Source organism: Rhinopithecus bieti, unplaced genomic scaffold (assembly GCF_001698545.2).
Source record: "Rhinopithecus bieti isolate Rb0 unplaced genomic scaffold, ASM169854v2 scaffold_12049, whole genome shotgun sequence".
NCBI classification, from domain to species: Eukaryota; Metazoa; Chordata; class Mammalia; order Primates; family Cercopithecidae; genus Rhinopithecus; species Rhinopithecus bieti.
This window is the reverse complement of record NW_016807278.1, coordinates 845,838-868,922: the sequence shown is the minus strand read 5'-3', so window position 1 is coordinate 868,922 and position 23,085 is coordinate 845,838. Positions and strand designations below refer to the sequence as shown.

General features: G+C 46.4%; 1 protein-coding gene and 1 pseudogene across 3 annotated transcripts in view; one reads left to right on the top strand and one right to left on the bottom strand.

The window, feature by feature from the left end:
• The window catches only part of MAPKAPK2 (MAPK activated protein kinase 2), a 45,766-nt gene that overhangs the window by 6,673 nt on the left and 16,008 nt on the right, over positions 1-23,085 (top strand). The gene's annotated exons all lie outside the window — the stretch shown is intronic.
• LOC108535145 (40S ribosomal protein S14 pseudogene) lies at positions 87-906 on the bottom strand (annotated as a pseudogene).

The window sequence follows — 23,085 nt, the reverse complement described above, 5'->3', positions numbered from 1 at the left end:
CCCGGCTGGTTTTGTATTTTAGAAGAGACGGGGTTTCACCGTGTTAGCCAGGATGGGATCGATCTCTTGACCTTGTGATCCGCCCGTCTCGGCCTCCCAAAGTGCTGGGATTACAGGCTTGAGCCACCGCGCCCAGCTTATATGTTGTTTCTTTAACAGAACTGTGCTTTCCACTCCCACACCTTAGCATCTATCCATCTGCATCTTCTCTGTACCATGCCCGTCCCCCGTCCTGTCTATATCTACCTATTCCACCCTCCACCCTGCACAGATGCTGCTTTTCCAGAACCTTTCACACCAAAAGCGGGTCTTCCCATTCTTCTCCATCAAACTTGGTGATACACTCTTACCTTTTATTTCTCCGTTTAAGTGCATTTCTCCATGTGCAAGGCATCTCTCTCTCTCTCTAACAGGAAGGCAGTTTGTTAATGGAAAGTATTTGAGGAGTCCTGTGCACAGGCAGTAACCACGGCGACCCCCTTTCCTGTGGGTGCTGTCAGAGGGGTTGGGGGTGACGTCCTCAATCTGTCCGATCTTGATAACCAGGCGGGCAAGGGCCCTGAGGGCCACCTGGGCCCTAGGTCCAGGGGTCTTGGTTCTACTTCCTCCTATGGCTTGGAGTTTGATGTGTAGGGCAGTGATACCCAGCTCTGGGCCACATCCCGGGCAGCCAACATAGCAGCATGTGGTGAGGATTCATCTCAGCCTGCCTTCACCTTCGTCCCACCAGTCGCACGGCAGATGATTTCTTTGCCAGAAAGGTCAGTGACATGGACAAAAGTGTCATTGAAGGATGCAAAGATATGGCAGACACCAAATACATTCTGTCCTTCAGCTACCTGAGCTCTGAGGCTGATGACCTTTCTTCTTTTCCTTCCCCTTTCAAGGTGCCATTTCTGCATGTTGTTTCCAGACTCCGCACAGGAGCTCAAGGCACCTCTTTAGATATCGGATTGGATTGTAAATTCCTTGAAAACCCACATCTTCGTTATTTTTGTATGCTTTTATTTTCATGTAGTGACCATATGTCCTCATTGAAAAACAGGCCAGGCATGGTGGCTCACGCCTGTAATCTCAGTGCTTTGGGAGGACAACTGGGAGGATCTTTTGAACTCAGGAGTTCGATATCAGCCTGGGCAACATAACAAGACCCCATCTCTACAAAAAATTAAAAAAATTAGCCAGCTGTGGTGGCACATACCCATAGTCTCAGCTACTCAGGAGGCTGAGGTGGGAGGATCACTTGAGCCCAGGAAGTCATGGTTACAGTGAGCTATGATCATGTCAGTGCACTCTAGCCTGGGTGACAGAGTGAGACCCTGTCTCTGAAAAAAGAATCCTAGAGTATTTTGGCACTGTGTATTATACACATTATACTTAGCTGCTGAATAAAGGTGTGATAACAGTAATAGTGGATGCCACAGATATTAAATGTAAGGTACTAGAGGTAATCCTCAGAGTCAGGGGCTGTGGCAGCCCCAGAAGTGGGATAGTACTGGGCTGTGCTCTGTGGGACTGAGCTGGGGTAGAGTGATGATCTCTCACAGTGTCTGTTTTTATTTTTCCTGCTGCTGAAAAGCTGCTCTTAGACAGTCTTCTGAGCATTTCTTCCCTCTACCCACTTGGATCTGCTGACTCAAGCAGGTACCTTCTATTTCTGCTTACAGAGTTCTCATTCTTACAAGGACCCTGACCACAGTTTCTCATTGATACCTCTCCTCCTTCTCCCTGTTCCAGGGCCCTTCCTATTCCTGTTCAGTCATGGAGATGACCCTTTTGCCCTTTGGAGAACTTTAACTGAGGGAGGGACAGATGTGGAGCTTGCCAACTTTCCTACAGCTCCTGGCATTTTCTAGTTAGCTACAGATATGGCATAGACACACAGATGCAGTCCATGGTTTTCTATCTGCTGGTCCTGCTCCTGTGTGTTGCAAGACGGACCAGTGTTAAACACTGTATTAGTCCATTTTGTGTTGCACTAAAGGAGTATCTGAGACTGGGCAATTTGTAGAGAAAAGAGGTTTATTTCTCACAGTTCTGCAGGCTGTACAAGAATCATGGCACCAACATCTGCTTCTGGTCAGGACCTCGTGAAGCTTTTGCTCATGGGGGAAGTTTAAGGGGGAGCAGGCATGTCACATGTTGAGAAGAGGGAGCATGGGGTGGGGGAGGCCCTCGACTCTTTTTAACAACCAGATCTTGTATGAACTCAGAGTGAGAACTCATTGCTACAAGGGAGGACACCAAGCCATTCATGAGGGATCTGCCCCCAAGACCCAAACATCTCCCACCAGGCCCCACCTCCAACACTGGGGATCATACTTCAACATGAGATTTGGAGGGGCCAGATATCCAAACTATATCAAGTACCCAGTTGCCGGGACTGAGGTCAGAGGTTTGAACCTCAGGGAGCTTCTTAACTGCATGCCACAACAGATTTGCACAGGAAAGAACCTGACACTAGACTGGAATCTGAGAGACCTGGCTACTAACTCTACCTGTGTGGCCCCAAGCAAGTCCTAGGACCTGTCTGGGCCTCATTCAGTCTCCTCATTGTAAATGAACAGGACCAGACTTGACCTTGAAGGACTCCTGCACCGAAGGCCTTTCATCACTGTTGTTGCATCTGCACTGCTGGGAAAATAACCTAATGCTGGGAAACAAGTGGCCAGCCTGGGTCCCAGGGAGCCTTGGGGACTAAGAGCCATCATGTCTGTCCTCAGTTTCTGCAGGACAGTGTTACTTCACCTTTCTCCTGGCTACAGTGTTTTTATTCATTCGGACAATGTTTATAAATGTTTATTCTTCTCCATGCCTGCCTCCTGTCTTTCCTGCTGATTGGCCATCAGGAGGCCCAGATGGCAGGATTAGCTTGGAATGGCAGAACAATCAAGGGTCATCCTCTTGGGTTTAGATCCCTTTAATACCTCTGCTATATGAGATGAGAAGAATTTAGAACATTGATTCCTTCTAGCAGCTTAGACTAGACCCCTGCCTTTCTAAGCAGGATTTGCCTGTGGGTGCCTTCTATACCCTTGAGATCCAAAGTAACTTACTACTCAAGAAAATTAATTGGCAATGCCAAGAGTGACTTGTACAGCTTCCCTAAGGATAGCTCAAAACAGCAGATAGACTTTGATACAATATAATAATTTTCTATTATTCAGATCACTGTAGGAAACTTAGCAACTCTGTGAAGGTTTCCCAGATTAATAACGAGTCTTTACTGAGCAGATACTGTGTATCAGGCATTGTGTTAGGTGTTTTACTTACATTCTTGTTAATCCTTAAAATAATCCTTTTAGTGCAAAGTGAAAGTCCCCATTTTACGGAAGAGACATGTTCAAACATATACAGAATAATTCATTAGCAATTATTTATTGAGCACCTACTAAGTGCTAAGCATTATCTTGGGCTCTGGATATACATCAGTATATAAAACAGACAAAAAAGCTATTTGGGGGATGGGAAGGGGGACCAGGTAGAGGAATAGCAAATGCAAAGGCAAAAGCCTGAGACTTATTAATGAGTGTGTCTAGCTCTAAAACCTAGGCTCCCTCCAGCTCACAGTATTGCCTCTCTAATGGTCCTTTGTGACTCCATTATAATTGGGTACTTAGATGACCTAGCAATTTAAGTTTATCATCCAGTATTTATGGGATACTTACTTTGTGCACATTGCTACAATGATATGAATAAGTTGTAGGCCCTGCCTTTGGAAACATACAGTTTAGAGGAATGAACACCCATGTGTATAAAATGATTGAAAGAAGACTTCCTCTCAAAATCCAGGTTGTACCATTTCTTGCATTTTGTCATTTGACCCTTGTAGGCCAGGTGGTGTGATTCCTCATTTTGTATCTGAAGGAAGAGGTTCAGGGAGTGGGTGGGGGTTAAGTGTCTGGGCACCAGGGTGGCCAATAAAGGATGCAGAGACACACAATGGGCTCTTCAAGGTGGGAAGGAGTAGAGGGTGGGATCACTGCCTGGCATGGGCAGAGGATGCTTCATGGACACATACCTGTGACACACCCAGGGGAGGGTGCAGATGAAAATACGTCCAGTGGGATGGTTTCTAAGGAGAAGTGTGAGGAACTCCACTAGGGCTCCCATATTTTGTCTGGCTAAGGAGGGAGAGATGCTGCCTCTCCAGGAATCTGGTAATAGACAATGCTTGAGATTGGTGTGAACCGAACCGTCACATAGAGCCGGGAGAAGTCACGAAGGAGGCATGAAAAAGAAATGGCTGGGCTGAAGCTGTGGCACAGCCCTTTTTATCCTCCTTTGGGCCCTCATATGGCTTCTCTTCTGCTCTGAAGAATCTCATCCTTCTTGAGTTTAGCCTTCTAGGTGAAGGAGTGGGCAGACTGTATGCAGGGAGACGGGGAGGCTGTGTTTGTGTCCTGCAGCTCAGGAGCTGAGAGAACAGAGGTCAGGGCTTTGGATGGAGCTGACCGTTAGTGCAGATGGGAAAGTGAAGCAATGGATCGGGTCTGTTCGTTCCTGAGCATGTCCTGTGACAAAGGAAGTTGCAACATGTCTGTCTTTCTCTCTCTCTCTCTTTTTCTTTTCATCTTTCTTCTTTCCATTTCTCTCCCTCCCTCCCTTCCCTTCCTCCTTCCTTCCTTTCTTTCTTTTCTCTCTCTCTTTTTTTCTCTTTCTTTCTTCTTCTTCCTTTTTTTTTTTTTTTTTTTTTAATAAAGAAGCAGGTAAAACCATCTTCCAGGAAACGTCAGAAAAAATATCTGGTCTGTGATGGGTGGTTCTTGCCCCACCCCTTGCAGTGCTTTTCCTGTGTAGTTTTTCTTTTTTCCTTTCCCATCCACACCTTCCACTCTCCTTTCCTCTGAGAGATTGTGTCTCTGCAGCAGGCCAGCTATGTCTCCAAAGGGAAGTAGTCAGTGCTTGGACTGAGGGAACCTTGAGACAGAATCCTCTCCATTGTCCTCCAGGTAAGAGAGCTGTTGCACCAGCTCACACCTGGAAGGTTGCTGGTGGTCTCTCCCTAGACAGAGAGCTGTTTAAATGTGACAGGTGGTTCCTGATTCCCACCTGGCATTTTTTGTTTGTTTGTTTGTTTTTGCTGCTGCACAGGTCTGTGTTGTGTCTCAGAAGGCTGAGGGAATACTTACTTCTCAACTCAGATAACCACCTTGTTGGTAGATTCAGTGTGTGTCTGTGTCAAGGCAGATGCTGGGAAAAAGGGCCCAGAATGTGTGTGGGAGGTAGAAATCAAGGCTAGAAGACCACACATGTTAATCTGGAATACTTGGTAAGGTTTGATTTTGGCCTGTGTGCTATAGCTGGGCAAGAAGCCAGTTGTGTTTGGAAATGTACAGATGATCTCTTTTCCTGATGAAATCTTTTGATGTCTGGAATAAACTTAGCTTGCTTTCTCTCTTTCCCTCTTTTGAGATTCAGTTTCTCTCCCTTGGACTTCTATACCCCAGTAGAGCCAAAAGTTCCAGTACAAACCAATTTTGAGACTCCAGCATTAGTCAACTAAGGGATGTTCTAGGTCATCCCTGAGAATGAGGTCTGCTTGCTCCGGGGAAGCTGGAAAATGGCACCAGGTGTCAGGCCCTGCTGCCCAGGATGGGGTGACAGCTGCTGGTGTTAATTACGTTTCTGGGCAGAACAGGGTAAAGTCCTTGGAGGCGAGAGTTTTTGTTCAGGCACTGTGTTGCCTGTACCTGTTGCCTCTGGTACAGCTGCTGCAGAGCCCCTCCTTTCCTGCTGTCTTCTTTGAATTTAATCTCCCTGTGATCAGGTGCATCTCTTCAGACTGGAGACAAGCTTAGAGGAGTGGTGGAGGAAGTGAGGCCAGAATTTACTTGTTTACTGAATCCCACTGAGAATACAGAAGCTCTCTTTCACGAGAAGCTATGCTGGCCTCTGTGGTAGCCACTGGCCATATGTGGCTATTAAAATTAAGTATTAATAAAATTTAAAATTCAGTTCCTCAGTAGTGCCAGCCACATTTCAAGTGCTCAGTAGTTAGCTGGTGGCCATGGTTTTATGCAGCACAGATAGAGAACATTTTATCATCACAGAATATTCTCTCAGACAATGCAAGATTCTGAGATAATTTTTCTAATCCTGGTAAACACTTATCTGAGCTGGAAGGGGATTTGAGGAAGGGTACTGGGAGAGGTTTTTGAAGCCCAGGTGAGAGGGCAAGTAGAAGGTATTCATTTAGAAAAGGATCTTAAAAAGTATTTCGTTTGTAGGGCCAGGTGCAGTGGCTCATGCCAATAATCCCAGCACTTTGTGAGGCTGAGGCGGGCAAATTGCTTGAGCCCAGGAGTTCGAGACCGACCTAGGTAACATGGTGAAACTCTGTCTCTACAAAAAATACAAAAATTAGCCGGGTGTAGTGGCATGAACACATGGTTCGATCTACTCAGGAGGCTGAGGTGGGAGGATCACTTGAGCCTGGGAGGTCAAGTCTGCAGAGAGCCATTATTGCACCACTGTACTCCAGCCTGGGTGACAGAATGAGACCCTGTCTCAAAAAAAAAAAAAAGGAGTTCACCTTGTTGAGGACTACATCCTAACAGATGGTCACCTGGCCCAGTGGCTTCCAAACCAGGGTGATTGTTAGACTCACTTGTGGGTAGCATTTCAAGATTCAGATTCCTGGGCACCACTCTTTGTGTCTAATTGAGTCCAAGACTCTTCAGACAAGGTAACCTGGAATGTGCATTTTTAATGTGCTCCCCAAGTGATAATTATCTGGGTTTGGCAACCACCAACCTATCATACCTATGCTTAAATTCTTCCAATGGTGAGGAGCTTATCCCTTTTCAAGAAAACCTTACCATTAAAGAAAAATTTGCTATTGTTAAAGTTCTATGTTTTTCAAATCTTGAGATTTGGTTCTTTGAGTTCGTGAAATCCTTTGGTACTCTTTGCGTCTTCAGAGCCTTGCAGAACGCATCATCTTCATCTCTGCACTCAGTCTTCAGCAGGTATTTGAGGGCAGCTGTGGTGTGGTCCCTGCCACTCCAAGTCATGGCACGCGTCAGAATGCCTGATCTGCCAAGGGCTCTAGGGAGATGCAGAGATGCAACATCATTCCAGGATCCTTCCAATTGTCAGGCCTTGCTGAGAGCCAGAGGAAAGGTCTGAATCTCAGTGGAGCCCTACAGGGACAGCCCAAGGGCCATCCAGCTGGTGAGAGCCATGTGTACCTCTGCCTCTCTGCATCCTGCTCTGTAGGGAAGAGTCCCTGTTTCTTTGCACGTTAGCACTTGTTAACACCGACCTGGTTTTCTTCAGAGGCATCAAGAGATTCAGCCATCCATTCCCGGTGATGACAAATGTCATTTCTGTTTAGAGATCTTCAGTAGCCTCCCTTCACCTCCAGTGTAAAATTCAAACTTCTAAACATGGCATTCAAGCAAGCTGGTTTGTCCTGCCTTCCACCCTCTCCCTTCCAGGAGAGCACTCCTTCCTGCTCTGCCATGCATTCGTTTGCTTGGATCTTACATTTGCATCTTCTCTTGGATCTTACATTTGCTCCTCTTAATTTTTTTCTGTAAACTGTATTTATCTTTCAAGGCTCATAATAGATTTTACCCCCTTACTCCCCTGCCCAACTCTAGGCAGAACTGCCTCCCTCCTCTGCCCTAGTGATGGTTCATTCTACCTGCATGACTGCTATGCACTCGAATTACAGCCCCCTGCCAGGCCCTCTCTGCTAGACCGAGCTCCTTGAGGATAAGACCTATGTCTTGCTTGATATCCCCAAGTGTAAGCAAGCACCGGTGCTGGAGTCCCCCTTTCCAGCACTGGCATTCTTACCCTCAGTGGCCCAGAGCTCATCAGCTCCAATGAGAAAAGTGCTATTTAGTAGCTGATAATTAACAGACAGGACGTGAGGTTTGGCTGCTTCAGAGGCAAAACTGGTATTTAAACAGTAAGGTTTTTAAAAATCAAGCATTAAAGTGTCAGCTTCAGAAGCAGCTACTTCCAAACATAATCCTGCCCAGTTAGAGAAGATGAATGGAATAATGAGTGGAACCAAAGATTTCTCTCTAGCCTTGAGAAGAGTCCAGGGTAAAGAGGCCTGGGTGCATATTGGCAGGAGCTTGGAAAAGGGGCCTTCATGTTTCTGTTCTCTGGGGTGGGGCTGGGGCTGCTTGGAGAGCAGGTGGGAGGTGCTTCCCTAGAAAGGGCTGTCTGTGTTCTCTTCCATTCCCAGTTTCTATAGATTGGACTAATTTTTCCAAGTGACCAAGAAGAAAAATTGGGAAACAGAGGGTAGGCATCAACCCTGACATTTATCCTAAGGTGATGCAGCACACACTTGTATTCAGCGATAGAGACTTTTCCGTAATGCCTGGTAATATCTCATTGTATTTTCTTTTGATGCTCCTGGGGGCAGGAGGGGAGAGCTGACATCAGAGCCTCCTCCCTTCTAGATCACAACCAGAGCATGAGGAATTCCCCAGCCCCTTGAGGTACCCAGACACTAACCACAGTCTGCATCTCTGCTGAAGGCGTTGTAAGAAACATGCAGGCCAGGAACAGTCAGTGGCTTCAGAGCAGGGACAGCCTGCTAAAGAGGCAGAGGCTTCTTGTGAGGGCGGGGAGCTTGAGAGTGCTCTGCACCCCATCCTGGGGGAGGTGAGCATCTGCTTCGGGGTTCAGCTGCCTGCGGAAGTCAGTGGGAGACACCCTTTCAGGGTCTACTTCATTATGAATGAAGCAAAAAACCTATCCCAGGAAATCACAGAGGCTGCTGGGTATACCCCAGGGTACACAGGCTGTATTTTTTCAACCCAAAGTTAGAGTCTGTCTGATAGTTTTTCCTGGGGTTGGGGAGGGGTCCTACTTTCAGATCCAAAAGAAAATCTGAGATATGTCATTTGAATGTGAACGCACTCGACTTTCTGGGAAATGTTGAAGATTTACTCCTGTCTGAGTGTCTCTCACTCATTGTTACCTGTCCATTTGTTACCTGGCCCACGGATGGAGGAGGTTGGATGGAGTCTCCCAGGGTCCCCTTCCTGGGCAAGCTTGGTGGGCCTTCCTGCTTTTCCTTTCAGGTTGTGGAATTAGTGGTGGTGGTAGCTCAGCTCACCCAGACTGTGTGTGATGGTTAAGGTGGTGACTTCTCACTGACTGCTGATGTGTACAGTACGTTGAAAGTAGTCACCCAACTTCCTTTATAGCCAGATGCAAAACAGTGCCTGAGGTCCAGGGTGGGGGAGGATTTGATAAGGGAATAAAAACAGCTGGCTCATCTGGGGGCTGATACCTGTCTGTGGTGACGTAGGCACGGATGATCTGCAGTCAAGGTTGACTTGAGGGTGTGCATGGGTTCAGTCCCATTTATGAAGTCTAATGGTCCTTCCGGAAGCTTCATCATCATTTGAGCTGAGTAACTGAAGATGAGTGCAGCACAAGTGTGTGTGTGCACTTATTAATCTGTCCATTCATCTGTTCACTGCAGGCTTATTGAGGGAGAAACATGTAAGCAAGGTATTTCTTATGTACTCCAAGTGCTAGAAGAGCTATGTTCAGGGAACTGGGTGAACTTGGAAGAAGGAGCTGCCCATTTCTCCAAGTGCCGCGACAGTCCCGAGACACTCTGTGATCTCCTAAATTGGGGAACAGTCTGCAATGCACATTACTGAATTAAAGGCTCTGAGAAGTTCTACAGTGAAAGAATCTGTTTAACTTTGTTCAACCTAGTGCTTCTGCCATCTATACGACCCCTTTTTACTTAGCACTTATTAACATCCTACGGAATGCTATTTGAGAAATGGCAACAGCCCCCCGTCCTCTGGGAGAACTGTTCAGTGATTCAGAGCAAAAGTCACCTGACTCTGGGTCAGCACAAGTTGGAGAGGTTTGAAAAAGGTGTATGTATGTTTGCATGTGTATGTGCGGTGGGTTGGGGGGAGGGGTGTGGCAGAGGAGGGGCCCCAGCAGGTGGCTTCTATTGAAGTCAGCCTTGTCTGCCTCCCTGTTGGCTTTGTGCTTTTGGAGAAGCTTTTGTCCTGGCATGAAAATACTGAATAGCAGCTGCATCTGTCATGCCTGGGAAGCAGCAGTGTGCAGCATGGGGGTGCCTGAGCAGACACTCCTGCTGGAGGGCCAGGCTGCCGAGAGTGCCTGGGTATTGGACAAGGGAGAGGCTGGTGATTCTGAGGCAGCTGCTTGCTAATCCTGGAAGCGGAGGGGAACAAGATTTAGCTCCCTTATCTCTCTGCCTTCTCCTTTCCAATGGGGGCAGTTGTGTTGACCCTTGAGGGACAGCCAGGAAGAAGCAGGTGGGCTGGATGCTTTCTCCTCTGTCCACCAACCCAAGGGCATCTGGAGGGTGGGCCAGGGTGGAAAGGCGATTAGCTCTCTGTTACCCAGGGGAGCTGAGACAAAGGCATTTTGGGTTAAATTCAAGGAGGAATTCAGAATTGTGAACTGGATTTATGGAGGTTTGTGGAGTTTGAAAATTCGAGAGCCCTGGCTGGCCTTGTGCTTGGAACGTTGGTCGGAGGTGGCTATGAATGATGGGTCCTGCAGATGGCCGGCTCCCCAAGAAATGCCTGGGGCCTTACTGGATTTTTCGCTTGGAACAAACCCAGGCCTAGGGAATTCCCGGAGCCTTTTGCAGGCCTCAACACCATTCTGGCGCAGCTTCGCTGTGAGGCAGTGGTTATTTCTCAGGAAATTGGCAACTGGGAGTAAATGGGAGTGTGGGGTGGGAATCAGCTACTCTTCCTGAAGATTATATACTTCCAGTGTAATTAAGGTGGGGTCAGGATTTCCTATCTCTGATTTATTTATTTATTTATTTATTTGCTTAATCTTAAAAGGCTGCTTTTCCCCTCCCGGTCTTTCCACAGGGATGGGAGTTAGTCTGTTCCCAGAAGGAGCTAGGGGAGGTGTCCTTTGTCTCCCAGTCCTTCTGGCCCTCTCCCTGCCTTTCCCTGGCCATAGCCATGGAGACCCAGAGTCACTCAGAGCAAAGCCAGTCCCTCTCATCATTGCCCCTTTGTTAGTGGAGAAAGGGCAGATGCTGCTCCGCAGTTACCCCTACCACCCTGCAGGACGTCTGGGTGGGCCGGGCTTTGGTTTGGGAATTGGGAGTATTAGCTGCAGCTGCCAACTGGGCTTGTACTTGCAGACTCGCAGGCTCCAGGCTCTCTGAAGGGACCAGCAGCTCTGACCCCCGTGGGCTTGCTGTGGTCCCCAGGGAGCAAGCCCTTGCCAAGAACCTCTGAGCTCACCGAGGCGGGTGTGGGGTAAGGATGGAGAAGGCCTTGGGAGCAGGAGAAGTGTGCAGATGACTCCCTCCTTCCCCTCAGCTGGGCATGCATCACTGCTGCTGGGAAGACGTTCAGGCCACTTCTAGACAAATCGGTCATGATGGAAATTTTTTCTTGGCCCTGGGTGGGGCTTTACTTGTTCAGAAGAGGCTTCAGATGTGCTCTTTCTAGGTCCTGGCTTGAGTGCTGAGCATTTACCTGCCGCCCCTCGGGGCTAGAAGGCTGGGCAGTGTCTGAGCCCCTTCCCTACCCCTCATTCATTCTCTCCCCTCACCTGTCTTTCCACCCATCAGCCCCGATCAGCTTGGCAGCCTTGTGGCTCCAGCTGGAGCTTAGTAGGCATGTAGTTGGAGGAGGGGATGGCACTGCAGCCGCACCCTTCTCTCTCCCACAGGTCTTATTCTTGTTGGGCCTCCACTTCCTGTCAGGGCCCTGCTTGCAGCTGTGGCACATCTGGACCTAGACGGAGTGTCCTGTTATCCTGCATGATGAGGATCCCAGATTTCCCCTAGGTGATGACCCTAGTCATTGCAGGGTGGGAGCAGGACTTCTCCCACCCCCAGGCACTCCAGAGACTTCCTCCAGACCCCCACTTTCCAGTGGTGACCTCTAAGTAGTCTGTCCCCAACTCCACCTCCCCCCATGGAGAATGGTGGGAAGGAAGTTCTGCCAGAAGTTGTTTTTGGTTTGTGAGGCAATAGACTTTGCTTTGAGAAACATACATCTCTCCCTCTTCTTTAAGATGTGAAGCCAGAAGCACTAGACTCTACTTTCCTTGGAAACCAGAGCAGCAAAGGCAGAGAAAAAAGGGGCTGGTTGTAGGCACTGAAATTGAGGAGAGTTCTCTGGGTCCCAGCGCTTTTCTCGGGAGTCCGTATGGTCTTCCCAGGGCCCCGGGTTGTAGCCCTGACTGTGTTAACGGGCTGTGTAACCTTGGTAAACACCTGCAACTCTCTGCACCTTAGTTTCCACCAAGATGCCTAAGGTGGGGAACATGTTGGCTTCACTCAGACTCTGTGCCCCAGAGACCTGCTGGGTTGTGTGTGGGGGGGGGTTGGGGGTAGGGCAGGGGACTCCTGCTCACTGATTTAGTGTTTGCGGTGGCTAAACTACAAAGTGGACAGTCCACATGCAGACACTTAAGAGCTACTTGCACCCAGGTCCTGTCTTTGAGAATACAGTGATGTAGCAGGAGGCTCCTTGCATTTTGCTTGTGTGAAACCACCTGGATTTTGCTGAAGCTGTAATTGTGTCTCTGCATTCTTTTATTCCTGTGTAAGAAAAATGGTTTCCACAAATGTTGTGAAGAATAGACTGTCAGAGCTGGAAAGCGTTTAGTAGGGATCCTTTAAACCTATCTCTACATTGTACATTGATCCCTTCAGCCAAAGCCAGAGAGGGGCAGGGACTTACTTGCTCTGACCACACAGTCAGAACAAGAACCTACAACAGTAAACCTCTGGGTAGCAGCCTCACATGTGCTAAGATTCCCTGTTGGCTAAGATTATCTGTGCCCAGGTCACCCTGGCCTTTTGCAATTCTGCCCTTTGCAGGCCCCTGCGTTGGCTGAAACCAGCCCTCTTCTTCCCCTTGCGCTTTCCTCCTGTGACCTCCCAGCCACCTCTTGTTTCCCTTGTGGTGCTCCCCACCTGTTGTTACTTCCTACTTCTCCTCACAACTTTTTATTATGAAACATTTCAGATGTGCAGCAAACTCGAAAGAATTGTACAGTGAACACGTTCTACCAAACCACCTAGATTCGACCATTAGCCTCTTACTATGTTTACTTTATCACGTCTCTACATGTTTGAATCTCTCTATCCATTGACCAGTCTGTCTTATTTTGGGGGATGCATTTCGTAGTAAATTGCAGACATCAATGTACTTTACCCCTAAATATCTCAGCATACATAGGCATTAATTTGAGTTCAATATTTGTTCATGCATTTTTTTGATGATAATATTTATATAACAGTGAAAAATGCACAACTTTTAAGGTGTCACCTGATAAGCTTTGATAAATCCCTCTATCTGTGCAACCCAAACCTCTGTCAACTACAGAACAAAAAGTTTTACTACCTAGTTAGTTCTCTCGTGTTGTTTCCCAATCATCCCAACACATACCCCTTCGCAGGTAATCACAGTTCTGATGTTTTCTCACTGTAGATTAGTTTTGCCTGTTCTGGAACCTCATATAAATGGGATAATCAGTGTCAACTCTCCCTTTTGTGTGAATTTCATCTGCATGGTGACATGTATCAGTAGTTTGTTATGCTGAGTAGTATTCCATTGTATAGATATAAAATTTGCTTCTTTATTCCCCTGTTGATGGACATTTGGGCTGTGTCCAGTTTTGGGCTCTGATGAATAAAGCTCCTGTTAGCATTCTTGCACAAGTCTTGTTGTGGACGTAATGTTTTCATTTCTCCTGGGTAAACAACGAGGAGTGTGATTGCCGGGTTACAGGAGGCTGTTAACTTATTGTTCCTATCTGACTCTCTGCCCTGCCCTCTCATTGTACTGTGCACCCAAGTGTTTTACGACTGTTATCACATCCAGTCCCTCAGTTGCTCCTTTAGGGTTTCTCTTCTTCCGGCATATCACCCCAGTTTATTGAGCTGTTGCTCATATGTTATGCTCCTTAGATCTTTTATATCCTGGTTGTCCTCCTCTGGAAATATAATACTGTTTTACAGATGTGTTGCCTAGAACTGAGTGCTCGCTGCTCGATGTGAACATGTGGATTCTAGGTATGGGAGAAATACAGAGTGTGGGTGCATTTGGATCCCTGTCTTGAGCTAGGTACTTGATCTGTCTATGAGCTGAAGGAAAGATTAACTTTTTGGCAGCCACGTCATGGCATCAGATCAGATGAGTTAATGTTTGTAAAAATACCACAAATCTCATATTAAGGTATCCATTCAGCTTGAAGTCAGTCCGAACCTCTGATACTAATGGCATTTATTGTAAACTTTCTACTTGCCATTGTGTCATTTAGTTTTTGCCTACCACTTGGTGGGAAAGGTACTATTCAAATTAGCTTAATAAAAACTCTTTGATTTAAAACAAGGGTACTTAGCTTTGGCACTGTTGACCTTTTGGACCAGATAAGCCTTTGTTGTGGGGGATTGTCCTGTGCTTTGTAGGAGTTAGCAGCAACCCTGGCCTCGACCCACTCCATGCCAGTTGCAACTGTCTACCCATCCCCCCAAGTTATGACAATAGAAAATGCCTTCAGACATTGCCAAATGTCCCCTGGGGGGCAAATTAACACCAGGTTGAGAACTGTTCCCAAGGTATAGAGCTTAGTCACTAATAAAAAATTTAAACAATATAGCTCTTCCTGAAAGGTAATCCCTGTCAGCTCTTTAGCATATATACCTACAGATTATGCTCTTTCTACAGACAGTCCTCAGTTTCCATGGTTCTGATCTGCATGAATTGCAGTTACTATGGTTTGGTTAAATAACATCAGTCCTCCAAGAATTTGACTCAAATTTTAGTTGCCAAGATATCTGTATTATAAGTAGGTGCATGGAGTACAAACTTTGCTGTTAGCTCTGTAGTCCACAGATCACTATGTGCATAACAGATGCTCTTCATAGTCACTGACCAATCATGTTTTTTCTTGAAGAGTCTTTTGGTGATTGGTCACTGCCTGTCTGTTCACTTCACACGCAGACAGGAAAGTGTGTAGTTGTGTTGCCTCCCTGTCTCCTGGTGAGAAACTCATGTGGCATTTTACAAAAATGGACAATTGATGAGGGAATTGGCCAAGAAAGATGAAATTTCAAATGAAATGTGGTAATGCTGGTAGTGAAATTCAAGCAAAACGTAATGGAATTATAGACTACATAGCTGACTGTGGGAATGTCAACACTGCCACTGTTCAAGACTACATGTACAGCCTGGGAAACTCAGTGAAGGTGGCATGTCAGCATAAATGGGGAAAGTGGTTTGATGAAAAGGACGAAGAGGTCCCGGAGGAGGTGACACTGCAGAAGGAAACTTCACATTAAAGGCATCCTTGAACATATTTCACAGCATTGAAAGTGCAAAGGATAAAATGTTAGAAACAGATCCAAACTTAGAAAGGAGTATGACAGTTTGCAAAGGCATACGTAAGATACTCATTCCATATTGGATGTTAAACAACAAGAAGGCAAGTGCTGTTCAAATTACTCTGGATAAGGTTTTTACAAAGCAATAAAACACTCATTCTCAGTGAATCTAATGTTTTAAATTAGAGTATGCAAAATAAATAGTTTTTACTGTTTTCTCATTTCCTTATTTATAATTTGACAGCAAGAGAATTTTAATGTTTTGACAGAAATTTTAAATGTCATGGAAAATAGTAAATTTTCCTCATTGATGATTAAGGTTGCTTTGCATGGTCATTTTATGGTTCCACATCACTGCGCAAAGCAAGAGCTGCCTATATTTACAAAAGTGTGGGTGAATACACACACACGCATGCACATACACGTGCTTTTTCTCTTTTTAAAACATTTTACAAAATGGGATCAGCCTATATGTATCAAATTACAACTTGCTTTTTCATGGAAGTTTTTTTGTTTGTTGTTTTTTGAGACACCATCTCTCTCTTGTTGCTCAGACTAGAGTGCAATGGCGCTATCTCAGTCCACTGCAACCTCTATCTCTTGGAGTTCAAGTGATTCTCATGCCTCAGCCTCCCAAGTAGCTGCTGGTACCACAGGTGCGTACCACCACACCCAGCTAATTTTTGTGTTTTTAATAGAGATGGGGTTTCATCATGTTGGCCAGGCTGGTCTCGAACTCCTGACCTCAAGTGACCCACCCACCTCGGCCTCCCAGAGTGCTGGGATTACAGGTGAGAGCCACTGCACCCAGCCAGAAGAATGTATTTTTGAAGAACTTTTGATTTCAGTATGTCTTAATCTACCTCATTCTTTTTTTTTTTTTTTTTTTTTGAGACAGGTCTCACTCTGTCCCCCATGCTGGAGTGCAGTGGTGTGATCTCTGCTCACTGCAACCCCTGCCTCCTAGGCTCAAGTGATCCTCATGTCTCAGCGTCCCAAGTAGCTTGGACTACTGGCCTCTGTCACCACACCCAGCTAGTTTTTTCTGTATTTTATTTGTGGAGACAGGGTTTTGCCATGTTGCCCGGGTTGGTCTCAAACTCCTGGGCTCAAGTGATCCACCTACCTCGGCCTCTCAAAGTGCTGGGATTACAGGTGTAAGTCACTGTGCCTGGCCCAGTTTTCTATTAACAGGTGTTTAGTTTATTTCCTTCTGTCCCCCAATTTGAAATAATGCTAAAGTGAGTATTTTTGACTGATACTATCATAAACTCCATTTAATTGATGAGTTCAGTGGAGATTTAGAATGTGAAGTAACTGGCTAAGGTCAGGCAGCTACTAAGCTTTAGTACTGGTGTTTGAACTTGGGGCAGTGTAATTTCAGAGCCCTTGCTTTTAATCACAATGCTTTACACCTTCTCTTCCCCGTTCTTAGAAGCAGCTTTTAACCATGACAACAAATAATAACAAAAGATCTTACTGAGTCAGGCACAATTCTAAGTGCAATTACATTGTTATTATTCACTAAATAACAACCTGCGAGTTAGATACTGTTGTTATCCCTGAATTGCAGTGAAGGAAAACTGAGGTATAAGAAGGTTAGGAAAGGTGCTCAGGGTCCACAGCTGTTTAATGGAGGAGCTGGGACTGCCCCCATGCAGCCTGGCTTAGAACCTTGGCTCTCATTCATGTTATAAAGATATGACTTGAGAAAAGTCTCTTTCATCCTGTGCTGTTATAGATTTTTTTTTTTTTTTTTTTTGAGAAGGAGGTATCTCTCTGTCCTCCCCGGCTGGAGTGCAGTGGCGCGGATCTCCTCACTGCAAGCTCCGCCTCCCCAGGTTCATGGCCTTCCTCCTGGCTCAGCCGTCCAGAGTACTGGGACTACAGGCGCCTGCCACCATGCCCGCTCTCCAATTTTTTGTATTTTTTTAGTAAGACGGGTTTCATCGTGTTAGCCAGGAGATGCGTCCTCACTCCTGACCTCATGATCTGCCTGTCTTAGGCCCTCGCCAAAGTGCCTGGGAATTTACAGGCTTGAGCCACTGCGCCCGGCCAGATTATTATTATTATTATTATTTGGGTTAGTTTTGGCATATATTTTCTCCTACTGTAATCTTTTAAAAATCTACTACCCAGCGGCCGGGCGTGGTGGCTCACGCCTGTAATCCCAGCACTTTGGGAGGCTGAGGTGGGCGGATCACGAGGTTAGGAGATCGAGACCATCCTGGCTAACACGGTGAAACCCCATCTCTACTAAAAATAGAAAAAAATCAGCCAGGCCTGGTGGCGGGCGCCTGTAGTCCCAGCTACTCGGGAGGCTGAGGCAGGAGAATGGCGTGAACCCGGGAGGCGCAGCTTGCAGTGGGCTGAGATCGTGCCACTGCACTCCAGCCTGGGCGATAGAGCAAGACTTCCGTCTCAAAAAAAAAAAAAAAAAAAAAAATCCACTACCTAGCGCAGCCTGCCTCTCCCATTGTTTTCTTAGGTGGTGTCACTTGGAAGTGTGATAAGCTTACTGCCTACGATGTCTTTAGTCAGCTTGTTGGTAAAATATGAATACTAGGCAAAGCCAGCCTGGCGTGGTGGCTTATGCCTGCTGTAATCCCAACACTTTGGGAGGCCGAGGTAGGTGAATGACTTGGGATCAGGAGTTTGAGACCAGCCTGGCCAACATGGCAAAACCCCATCTGTACTTAAAATATAAAAATTAGCTGACTGTGGTGGTGAGTGCCTGTAGTGCCAGCTACTCAGGAGGCTGAGGCACAAGAATCTTTTGGACGCGGGAGGTGGAGGTTACAGTGAGCCAAGATTGCGCCACTGCACTCTAGCCTGGGCGACAGAGTGAGACTCCGTCACGCAAACACACACACACACACAGACACACACACACACACACACACACAAATAGGTTTGCCACTGAGGTTGTTCTTTGGGTTTAGTCAACAAATACTCATTGAACACCTCCTAAATGCCATATACTGGGTCTAGGATTTACAATAAAAAGATGAACAAGACATTGTCCCAGCCTCCAAGAGGTACATGGTCTACAGTGAGAAGAGAAACCGTTTTATAAATCCCACTGGTGAGTGCTGAAGTAGGAGTTTAGCAAGAGTCTGTGGGCACAGGGAGGCAGAGGGGCTGACTCTGCCTGGAAGTGGTCAGAGAGGCTTCACAGAGGAGGTGACATTGCCATGGTTCTTACAGACGTGAAGTCATGACAAGGCCTGGCATGCTTGAGGTCAGGAAGTACATTGTAGCTTCAATATAGGGGATGTATTGGGAGGTGAGGGTAGCAACGATGTGGGTAGGAGCTACGGAAGAGTAAGTTAGGGAATTTGGATTTTATCATGTCAGCCAGTGGAGATGTTTAAGGAAGAAAATGTCCTGCTCAGCTTTGCTTTTCAGCATGTGACCCAGGATGTACTAGGATGGAGTAAGTCTCCCTTCTAGAAACCAGTTAGAAAACACACAAGAGTAGGCCATGCATGGTGGCTCACGCCTGTAATCCTTGTACTTTGGGAGGCCGAGGTGGAGGGATCACTTGACGTCAGGAGATTGAGACCAGCCTGGCCAACATGATGAAACCCCGTGTCTACCAAAAAATAAAAAGTTAGCCAGGCGTGGTGGTTGCATGTCTGTAGTCCCAGCTACTCAGGAGCTTGAGGTGGGAGAATCGCTTGAACCCAGGAGGCGGAGTTTGCAGTGAGCTGAAGTCATGCCACTGCACTCCAACCTGGGGGACAGAATGAGACCCTGTCTCAAAAAGAGAAAGCACACAAGAGAAAAGGGGGCTGCAACCCAGTAAGCAACAGCAGGACTGGAAAAGGAAAGATGGATTTGGGAGATCTTCCCAGAGACAAAATTGGATTGGTTCTGTGGGTGAGGGAGGGAGAGAGGCTGAGGATGAGTATTCAAGATTTATTATCTGGGAGCCTGGCTAGGTGGTGATGTTGCCATTTACTGAGATCCTGGAGCGAATTCAAGGAGGCAGTGAGTTGAGTTGGGTGCGTGTTCAGCAGCCTGTCCTAGATCCACCAAACAGCACTTTGTTACTGGTCATCTGTAACAACTGCAAATATTATCTAAATGCTTTGCCATCTCACTGCCTCCTCCTTTGTCATCCCTAAGGTCTGGCGGGAGACTGTGTTCATATACATTATAGAGGTCCAGACCTCTTGTGTCTGGCATTCCTTTGGTCTGTAATTCAGTAAACTCTGCTAAAAAGGAAAAGAGACTAGCTTGCTGGGGCCTCTTAAGCGACCCAGGCTAGCTTGTGATGGTTCAGATTATGTTTTGTTCTAGAGCTTTTCCAGAGACAGATGTTAAGGAGTTTATCCTATTTATCCCCTTCCCTTTAAACAAACAAAAGTGCTGGCTGGGTGCAGTGGCTCACGCCGGTAATCCCAGCACTTTGAGAGGCTGAGGCAGGCAGATCACCTGAGGTCAGGAGTTTGAAACTAGCCTGGCCAACATGGTAAAACCCCATCTCTACTTCAAAACAAAACAAAACAAAACAAAAATTAGTCGGGTGTGATGGTAGGCGCCTGTAATCCTAGCCACTCAGGAGGCTGAGGTGGGAGAATCGCTTGAATCTGGGAGGTGGAGGTTACAGTGAGCCGAGCTTGCACTGTTGCACTCCAGCCTGGGTGACAGAGTGAAACTCCGTCTCAAAAAAAAAAAAAAAAAAAAAAGAAGTGCCAACACCCCAATTTTTTATATCCTCTTAGTCATCATAGTTTATTAACAGTTTTGTTTACATATTGCTTCTTTTTCCCTCTTGGCTAGACTATGAACCTTGAAGCCCTGTGAGCTTGATCTAGTGCCTGGAGCATTGTGGGTACCGGGTACCGAGAGAATGTGTGCTGCCAGAAAGCAGAACGTCGCCACCTCCTCTCCCCTCATCTCCTGAACCACTGCCAGCAGTGGTTTCGGAATCAACCTGCACTTTCCTTCTGCATCCTGGGGTGTAATTCTGGGTGATTGTAAGTTGGTTTATGGTCTAGCTTAGATTTGAGGCCTCTCTTGAGAGAGAGAGAATGTGTGTAACTGTTTAACTTGTTCTAGTCTGGAGCATTCTCCTTCATAGAAAAGATGGGAAATGCTGGAGATAAACGTTCCCCCATTCTGTGTCATTTTGTATATTAGAGTCTCTGTCCCCATCCCGGGGCCACTTCCTCCCTGGTTCTTTTTGTGGCTTTGAATATAACTTGAAGACGTGTTCCTAGCAGCTCTTGCATTTTCACAAGCTCTGCTTGTTCTGTTTAGTGAGCCCAGACTGCTCCCTTTGGACCTGTCCTGTCTCAGGGGCAGTTGCTCGTGTCTTTGCACACATCCTTTACTATCTCAGCTCATCACTCCTCCCTGACATTTGTGGCTGCCTTCTCCTGGTTTCTTCTTTAGGGGATTATTGTATTTTAGATGATCAGAATTCACATTTTAGAGACTTAGACCATGTCTTTCAAAATGCATTCCCTTTTGGGATCTCTGCCCATCATACTCCTTGGTCTCAATATCTAAATATTGTTTTTTTTCTTTTTCTTTCTTCTTCTTCTTTTTTTTTTTTTTTCTTGAGACAGGGTCTCACTCTGTTGCCCAGGCTGAAAAGCAGTGGTACAATCATTGGCTCACTGCAGCCTTGACCTCCTGGGCTCAGTGATACTCCTGCCTCAGCCTCCTGAGTAGATGGGGCCACAGTCTAGTGCCACCATGCCCCGCTAACTTTTTAAATTATTCGTAGAGACAGGATCTCCCTGTGTTGCTCAGGCTGGTCTTGAATTCCTCCTTCTCCTTTTTATATCCTCTTAGTCATCAAGCCATCCTCCTGCCTTAGCCTCCCAAAGTGCTGGGATTTCAGTGTGATCCACTGCACCTGACCTAAATATTGGTTTTTTTGAAGTCTAGGCAAAACAACTGTTTTTGTCTCAGGTTTTTTTTTTTCTTTTTTTTATTTCCCTCCTTTGAACTCGGAATTGACAAGGTTACTTCCTCCCAATGTGGCGTTCTTATTATTGTTTTTGCTAGCTGAAGCTTTTTTTTTTTTTTTTTTTTTTCTTTTAACATAATTTACTAGATTTTTCTTCCTGGTCAGAAGTAAGTTCAGGGTAATAGTTCCCTTCCTTGTGTCTTCAGCTGTGTGAAAGGTGATGTAGAGTGAGAATTTATCAGGTGCCCTGCTCGTAGCAGAAGACGCGACTTCTCTCTCACAGGTGACCTTGTGTTTGTGTTGGTGGCTTGAACTCACGCTTGTGTCTGGGCCATTTCTCTCACTGTGTAGGAAAGAATGGTTCCTGTCTTCTCCCTGGCCGTGTAGTCTGCTGTGTGTCACCACAACAATGATCTATCTTCTGGTTCTTTTTCCTTCTCTCCTCACCCAGTAGTCTCCAGTCTTAGGCGTGTGGAATTGTGTACCGGGTGGAGGATGTGTGTGTGAGCTGTCCTCTTGATTTGTAGGATCCTTCTCTTCCTCCACATTCTCTCTCAACTCCCCTCTGCCCGCTATGAGATCTAGATCTGTTGACTCAGGTATATGTTGCCGTGAGTCTCATTCTGCTCAGCTGGGGTGATGAAGGTGCGATTGCTTTTGTCACTTCAAAGTGAAATTTTAGATTTGCTTTGGCAGCCATGCAGGGTCATATGTGTGGGGGCTGCTTAGGCCAGAGGCACCGTGTTCCTGACCTCCTTCCATCTTACTTTCTCTTGCTAGTTTGCCCATCTCTGTGGATTTTTTTAAAGTAGATACTAGATACCTAGATACTACTAAGATCATGATCGTTTTCTTCTTGCCACTTGGATTTTAGCTTAAAGCCAACTTGGAGCATTTAGGGTGTTTCCTTCCTACCACTGTCTGCCTGGTCTCCTAGGGAAAGATGCCTTGTATCTTGTTCTGGTGTACAGTCTGCCCATTTAATCAGTAAGTGTTTTTTGTGGCTCTTCTCTACTGGGCTCTGGCCCCAGGCCTGATACGAATAGGGCAGGCCTGTGAACAGAGCAAAGACGAGTCACTTAGGAGGGGACGAGAGAGGCCAACGGTAAACTAATATTACCAACTCAGGGTTTATTTGTCAAAGCCTCCTTCGTTGTGAATAAAAGGTTAGATCTGAATTGGGTCTGAGTCCTGGCTTTATCACCTACTAGCCATCTGGCCTTGGGCAAATTATTAATACTTCCTTGGGCCTTGGTTGCCACACCTGTACAATGGAGTCAGCGATGGATCCTGTTTTGCAGGGCTGCTAGGAAGCTTAAATATAGCAATATTTTCTATATATAAGTGCACCTGGTACATGATTGATGCGGTTTATATGAAAATTCCTCTTTCTCTTTCAAAGTCATTTGCTGGAAGAAACAGAAAAACTCTGTCCCCATCTTTCAGTTTCCTACCCAAGACTCCTGTGTGGTTGACATCACTGCTGTGTGCAGTGTTCATGTCCATATAAGTCAGAAGTGGTTTGCAACAGTGGTTTGGGGCTTTGGGGCCTCTGCTCGCTCCTTATCAATTCTTAGGGTTACATCCTCTGGGAAGATGCCAGGCCTGGTCAAGTGTGGCCTCTGACCTAGAGTTATGCAAGGCCTCTCTTCCTCCTGTGGCTAGTGCAGAAATTTCTCATCTCTGCTTTCCTGCCTCTAGCAGGAAGGTTGGCCTACATTTGGGGCACATTCATGTCACTGTCTCAGACCAGGGGTTCAAATATAAGACCTGAATCATACTGTACCTCAGAATCCAAACCCTTTCACTTAATTTTTTA